At 37.9% G+C, this 8288-nt stretch overlaps 1 pseudogene; it reads left to right on the forward strand.

The window, feature by feature from the left end:
- The first annotated feature begins 1475 nt into the window (after nt 1-1475).
- LOC118723026 lies at nt 1476-2073 on the forward strand (annotated as a pseudogene).
- Nucleotides 2074-8288: the final 6215 nt, after the last annotated feature.

Below are 8288 nucleotides of genomic sequence, written 5' to 3' on the forward strand. Positions count from 1 at the left end.
GCTGTGGAAAGTGCTTAGCTATGTGTTTTAGGATGTGACCTGTGGATGACCTCCAGTGCAGGTGCACTGGTGGCAATGAGACAGGAGCTATTGCAGGAATCAGGTAGGAATGACTTCAGCCAGAACTAAGATAGAGTCACAGAGACAGAGAGAGGCCAACTGACCTCAAGAAGAACCTTATTTGGATATTGAGGATAAAGAAGAGGGCAGACTCTGTTGTAGCTTCTGATCTCCCAGCCTCCTCACTGTCTAATGGTGAGGACATGCACTGGCTGAGTGACCCAAGGAGAAGCACTTGGGTCCCAAGCATATGACAGTGAGAGGTCTCGGGGCCCCTCCTCACGTGCACTGTGTTTGCTTGATAATCCAAGAGTAGCCAGAAGCATTTCCTTACCCACCCATCAGCCCAGAGTATTCTGTCCCATCAAATGTCCTATCAAGAACCCTAAATAGTCCACCAAAGAACTCTTAGAACTGATAAATAAATTTAGTAAATTAGCAGATACCAAATTAATATTCAGAAATGGGTTGCATTTTTATACACCAATAATAAACTATCAAAAAGGGAAGCTAAGAGAACAATCCCATCTACAATTGCATCAACAAAAATGAAGTATGTAGGAATAAATTTAACCAAGAAAGTAGAAGACCTGTATTGGAAAAATTATAAGGCACTAAAGAAAAAATTTAAAAAGATACAAATAAATGAAAGCATATACATGTTAGTGAATATAAAAAATTAATATTGTTAAAATATCCATACTACCCAAAGCGATCTTTAAACTCAATGTAATTCCTATCAAAATACCAATGGCATTTTTCACAAAACTAAAAAAAAATCCAAAAATTCTTAGAGAACCACAAAAGACCCCAAATAGCTATAGCAATATTTAGAAAGAAGAACAAGTTGGAGATATCACAATATCTGATATTAAACTATACTACCAGGCTATAGTTATCAAAACAGCATGGTCCTGGCATACAAACAGACACATAGATAGATGGAACAGAGTAGAGAGCCCATAAGTAAACCCATGCCTATGTGGTTAATTAATATCAAAGGAAGCAAAAACATACAATGGTATAAAGACAGTTTATTTAATAAACACTTGGAAGAACTGGACAGATACATGCAAAAAATATGAAACTAGACCACCTTCATAAGCCATATATAAGAATAAACTCAAAGTCTATTAAATACTTAAATATAAGACCCGAAACCATAAAAGGTCTATAAAAGCAATTTCTGACATTTTTCTTATTAATATTTTTTGTGTGATATAACCCTTTGGGCAAGGGAAACAAAAAAAAATTAAAAATAGAGTACTCTATGACCCAGCAATTCCATGTCTGGATATTTATTAAAGAATTCCAAAGCACTCATTCAAAAAAGACTCAGAAAATTCAAATGAGCCTAAGAATGGCAGGCTGGTTGTGGTGGGCATGCTGTAGTATTGTTAACAAGGTTATGAAGCATGGGAAGTCCCAGGAAGGGGCTGCGATGCTTGGTCGAAGAGGAAACTCACAGATACCAAACTACTACCTGAGCCACTTCACATCCCTGAATTATTCTGCTTTTGAAACCTATTTAATGAGAAATAAATTTGAAACACTGGCTGCTGGACAATCTCTTGAATTGCTTGGTATAAAATGATATGAACCTCCAACTCCTTCCTCGAGTCAGAAAAATGACATTACTGCAGCCAGGTATGTGTAAACAATTCTATAGACCAGTGAAAGTGTGAAGCAGTTCGAATGGAGAATCTGGAACTAATATCACAGAGTGAATGCAATGTCTGGAAAGTGTATAATGAAAATCTTACTCATATGCTTGAGCATGCACAGAAAGAGCTCCAGAAGTAATGAAGCATATTTAAGATTTAGACTGGCAGAGAAAGAACCTGCAACTCATAGCTGAATCTAAATGAAGAGAAATGGAATCATACTGGGTATCCCTGGTCATTAAGAATAATGAGATTAAAAGGACTATTTTGCAATTAGAAAATGAAGTCTTTCAAATGAAGCAATAAAAATGCAGAGGCCAATGAAGAGAACATCTGAAAAGACAAATGAATGCGGTTGTAGAAACAATTCAGGCTGGCTTCAATAAAAGGTCAGACACCAGCATGGTGAAGGTCAATAGCATTGTACAGAACTACTCAGTGGCTAAGTGTTCAGAAAGCACAGAAAGTGGACTGCTATATTCTATTTGCACATTAGCAAAATACAATTTTCAACTTGGAAAAAAAGAAATATGCACCCCTATGTTCATTGCAGTGTTATTTACAATAGGCAAATATCAAAGCAACTTAAGTCAAGAGATGAATGGATAAAGAGATGAATGGATAAAGAAGATGTGGTGCATGTGTACAATGAAATACTACTTGGCCATAAAAAAGAACAAAATCTTACCATTAATGACAACATGGATGGACCTAGAGGGTATTATGCTCAGTGAAATAAGTCAGACAGAGAAAGACAAATACTGTATTATTTCACTTATATGCAGACTCTAAAAACAAACTAAACTAACAAAGCAGAAAAAGACTCATAGATACAGAGAACAAATGGATAATTGTCAGATGGGAGGGGCTTGGGGAGCTGGGTGAAAAGGTGATGGGATTAAGAAGTACAAATGATCAGTTATAAAAACAGTCACAGAGATGTAAAGAACAACATAGGGAATTTATTCCATACTCTATCTATATAAAGAGGTAATATGCAAATTAGTTGGGACATTGTAACAGTCATGACCAGTCAGGAGGAGGTTGTGTGCGCAGGTGAGGTCTGGAGCAGAGATGGAGACAGAGACATGGGGCCTGCTCAAACCACTATGGCCAAGGGCTGGCCCAGAGAGGAGAGAGGAGTGGGGAGAGGGGATAAGAAAGAGAGGAGAGAAGATAGGGAGAGAACCTGCTCTCAGCTGCTGTGGCTGAGGGCAGGCCTTTGCTGGCAGTCCCGCCTCTGCATGTAAGCTGCAGAGGAACACCTTTTTTGACCACTCATTGGCTAAGCTGCCAGTATGCCAATGCCACTCATAGTGTTCTTGATAACTTGCCTAATAAGAAGGTGATCTAGGGTTTTTCCACCTCACTTCTAGAGGAAAAAAAATGAGGGTCTGTCTTGAGAGTCTAAGAAATGTCATATCCTGCCCTGGGTAGTTTGGCTAAGTGGATAGAGACTCAGCATGCTGACCACAGGATCCGGGTTCAGTTCTGATCAAGGGCATGTACCTAAGTTGCAGGCTCCTCCAAGTCAGGGCTCAGGCAGGAGGCAACCAATCAAAGTGTCCCTCTCACCTTGATGTTTCTCTCTGCCTTTCCTTCTTTCTTCCATGCTATCTAAAAATCAATAGAAAAAGATTTTCAGGTGAGGATAAGAAAAAAAGAAAAAAGAAAGAAGGAAATGTCATATCCTATGAAAGAGACATCTTGGGAATGCCTAAAGAAAGTTGTCATTTTTTTTGTAGTGAAGGGACTAAAGTCTGCGTTGATGAAAACACTTTTGTGGCTGTGGAGGCTGGCAGTGGCAGCAGCAGTGGAGTGATGGGGGCGATCCATCAGTAGGACATCCCATGAGAGTTCCTGGATTGTGAAAGGGGGCAGGCTGGGCTGAGGGACCCCCCTTCCCCCACTCACACATAGTGCATGAATTTCGTGTACTGGGCCTTTAGTATTCTAAAAACTATGGTATGACGGCAGGTGGGTTCTGGACTTATCATGGGGATAAATTCTTAAGTTATATAATATACCTAACACTATGCTGTACACCTAAAACTAATATAAAATAATATTGAATGTCAATTTTAATTAAAAAATAAAATAATTTTAAAATTTTTTTTAAAAAGTTCTCCCTCTGAGGACAAGCCAGAGGCATCACAAAATAACTTCACAAGGTTTGAAACACTAGAGGGCTGATAGCCAGAATTATTAATTAGACTATGGTAGGTCTTCAAGGAGCATGAGCTTCAGACTGCCCATGGCAATCATGAGCATTTCAAAATGTTTGGGAACTAGTCCAGTGCAGAGGCCAAGTATGTCCAGGTCTTAAGTATGTCAGACGTGCTGATTCTCTGCTACCTACACTCTCCAATTCGGGTTCACAATATTTATTCAATGATTAGGAGTGAGCTTTACATAAACCTAAGTGATATTTGACTCTCTTGGAAATGGATTTTTAAAATAAACCAAAAATTACTTGTATTGTCCTTTGTGTTTGCACATGAATGATAGCTAACATTCTTATAAAATACCTAAATGTCAGCCCACACTAAGCCCTGAAAAGTGATCTCATCTGACTCCCCTCACAATACTATGAGGTAGGTTCATTTACTCATTCGTTATTATGATGAATAGAGTTAAGCTCAGCCACTGTGTTGATCTGCCTCCCACTCTTTTGGAGGAGATGGTGTTAATGACCAACCATAGTTTTCCTCATGACACTCATGAATGGCAGTTGCCAAAAAAGAGAGCTCCATTCACCAAGTAAAATTTAGTACTTAGCAACTTGAAACTTTAGATGTGCATTTAATGAGAGAAAAATGATAACAAATGTTAGCTCTGTTGTTGTGATTAAAATCCTTCAATAACTTCTTATGATTAGATTGGTTCCTAATTCCTCAGCAGAGAAAACTTACTGCTCCAGCCTGCCTCACCTGGGCCTTGTTCTTCAGCCAGCTCTAGCAGTCAGGCCTCAGAAGATGCCATGGCCTGCATGCATCAACACTTTGCACAGGCTGTTCCTACCCCCTGACACTTTTCTCTGCCTGCAGGCTTCCAGGACTAACACCTACCCTCCCATTCTCAGATTGGGTTATAAACCTTTCTGCCACCTACCACTCTCATTAAGTTAGGTCTCCATCAGTCATGCACTCACAAAACCCATTGGAATTTTTCAAGATAAAATTGATCCTTTTCCTAATTAAGCACTCGTTTAATCTGTGCCTCCTCTTCTCTCTGCTAGGCTTCAGAGCATGAAAACAAGAGTCCTATCTGTTGTTATCTGCTCTATTTCAGTCCCTGGCATAGTACCTAGCCCTTTGACACTTGTCAAAGGAAGAAGGAAGATAACCTGTGTCTATTCTATCCTTTGAAATATGATAACATACAGCAACAGCAGCAGCAATAAATCCTGGCCACAGGCTGCCCCCATGACCACAGGATGTCCCATGTGGACATGCATTCAGCCTGCAGAGGAGCCCCTGAGGGTGAGAGGAGCTGAAATCCCTCTAGGCTTCTTATCTAATTTGGGGCCAATGCCATCTCAGCCAGTAACGGCCGTCTACTAACCATCATCCATGTTTTAGACACAGTTGTTGCTTCAGCATGTTACTTAAATTTCATCATGACTCTGTGATTTAGGTCTGATTAAATAATTTTACAACAATATAGGCCACAGAGAGGTTAACTTGCTCAAGGTGTTCCTGGCCTCCTTCAAATTTCGGTGTTCTCTCTCTCTCTTTCTCTCTCTCTCTCTCTCTCTCTCTCTCTCTCTCTCTCTCTCACACACACACACACACACACATGTATGTATATGTATATATACATGTATGTGTGTATGTATATATACATATATGTATACACACACACAGGGCTGCTAGATAGAACAAATTGCTCCCAGTTTAAGTTGAATTTCAGATAAAAAATGATCAATATTTTTTAGTATAAGTATGCCCTAAATACTGCATGGGACATACTTATACTATTAAAAAATCTTTAAGAGATTGAATACTTTTAGAGGAGCCCTGGATTTAGGGGCTTCCTCCATCCTCAGCTACCTTGGATCTTTGCCCATCTCCTCCTAAGATCCCTTGCTTCAGGGGTCATAGCCCTCATCTGGCTGCGTGTAAAGAAGACTGGTTCCCGACCCTCTCTCCCTTCCTACCTCCTACACATCACAGATGTCTTGCCTATGTCCTTCTCTGTCTTTATTTTTTGTTTGTTTGTTTATTTGTGCAACTTGTAGCTAGGTTTTTACAGCATAAAGGAGAATGGAAAGAAAAAATCTTTATTTAAACTGAAATTCGTGTTTAATTAAGAGTCCCATATTTTTATTTGCTAAATCTACTAATACTGTTTGCTCAATCACCCTTGTGCACTTAAGTATAAAGGTCTGTAAAATAGGAACATTCAACTCACTAGACCTCGTATAACATTCAGATGATTTTTCATAATCACTCAACTTCTTTCCCACCAAGTTTCCAAAGACATCTAACATCCCTATGTATGGTTGGCCACCTGAAAGGCCAGATGCTAACTGGAAGGTATTTCACTTTCTCAGGAAACTCAGCTATTTCTTCCCTCACTGGCAGGCTTTGGAGTTCATAGAATTTCACCCCATAACCCCTCCCTGTTCCCCAGACTGACTCCTGCAGACCTTCACATACCCTACTGCCCTTACGTTCCTTCAGAGTCACTCAGAAATATCTGGCAACATCTCTTCCCTAGAAAGTGGTGGTATTGCATAATGGAAGTTACTGGCTCATGTGTTTGTTTATTTGTACCTACTTTCCATTTTAATCACCGTTTTTATATTGATCCCAAAATTTTTACCTGTCTTTTTTAATACCTTAAAATCTTGTACTTTCCCAATTAGAACACCTGCAGGCATTAGTTTTATTATCATTCTTTATTCTTTACATTATATTACCTCACTCTTATTAGTTAGTAAAAGAAAATTAAACTCAAAACCAAACAAATACACAAATAAGCCTAAAGCACACTCCTGAACCTGAGACTTCTGTGTGACTTCTAGGCGATCATCAGATATCTCTGCCAAATGGCTGCTGAACTTAGGTGTCTAGTAAGGGGAAAAAATGGGCTTAGCAAATATATTATTTCATTCGTGACATCCCATTTAAAGTGAGATAGAATTGGGGGGTGGGGAGGAAAGACAAAGAGTAAGCAAAAGGAGAAATGCCTCCAGCAATAAATTAAACAATTTAACCTTTGTCTAATGTATTAGTTGACAGTAATTTTTAATTAGATATATTAATATTTAACATCTAACCATGCATAAATTTAAGGTTTACAATCTGGTAACTTGACACATTTATATATTGTAATATATAATTATCATCTATATCATACTACATAATTATCCTTTCTTTTTAACTCCAAATAAATCAAAGACTTGAACATAAGACCTGATACTATAAAATTACTTTTAGAAAATGTAGGAAAGAAGTTCTTAGACATTGGTGTTGGCAATGAATAATTTTTTGACAACAGAAGAACAAAAAGGAAAGTAAAAATGAGCACATAAGAATAATACATGAAACTAAAACACTTCTTCACAGTAAAAGAAATAATTCAAGTAAAAAGGCAGAGAGACAAAAACACATGATCATATCAATCTATGCAGAAAAGGCATTTGACAAAATCCAACACTATTTCTTGATTAAAAACTCTCTGCAAAGTGGGAATAGAGGGATCATACCTCAACATAATAAAAGCCTTATATGACAAACCAATGGGCCAACATCATATTCAATGGGAAAAAACTAAAACCATTCCCCCTAATAACAGGAACAAGACAAGGATGCCCACTCTCACTACTTCTGTTTGACATAGTACTGGAAGTGTTAGCCATAGCAATCAGAGAAGAAGAAATAAAAGGTATCCATATTGAAAAAGAAGAAGTAAAACTGTGATTTTTCACAGGTGACATGATATTGTGCATTGAAAACCCTAAAAATTCCATAAAAAAATTACTAGAACTAATAAATGAAGTTGGTAATGTAGCAGGATACAAAATTAATACCCAGAAATCTATGACATTTTTATACACCAATAAAGAACTCACAGAAAGAGAAACTAAAATAACAATTCCACTTACCATTGCAACAAAAAAATTAAGGTACCTAGGAATAAACTTAACTAAGGAGGTAAAAAAGTTGTACTCAGAAAACTACAGTACATTGAAAAAAAAAGTTAGACAAAAACATAAACAAATGTCTTCTACCGTGTTCATGTATTGGTAGAATCAACATCATTAAAATGTTCATACTACCTAAAGCAATCTATAGATTCAATGCACTCCCCATCAAAACACCAACAATATATTTCACAAACCTAGAACAAACACTTCAAAAATTCATGTGGAATAAAAATAGACTCCAAATAGCTACAGCAATCCTGAAAAAGGAGAACAAAGTTGGAGGGATCACAACATCAGATTTTAAGCTATATTACAAAGTCACTGTTCTCAGAACTGCCTGGTACTGGCAGAAGAACAGACATATAGACTAAAGAAACAGAACAGAGAACCCAGAAATAGACCCAAGCCAG

The sequence above is a fragment of the Pipistrellus kuhlii genome, unplaced genomic scaffold (genome assembly GCF_014108245.1).
Source record: "Pipistrellus kuhlii isolate mPipKuh1 unplaced genomic scaffold, mPipKuh1.p scaffold_m20_p_2, whole genome shotgun sequence".
Classification (NCBI taxonomy): Eukaryota; Metazoa; Chordata; class Mammalia; order Chiroptera; family Vespertilionidae; genus Pipistrellus; species Pipistrellus kuhlii.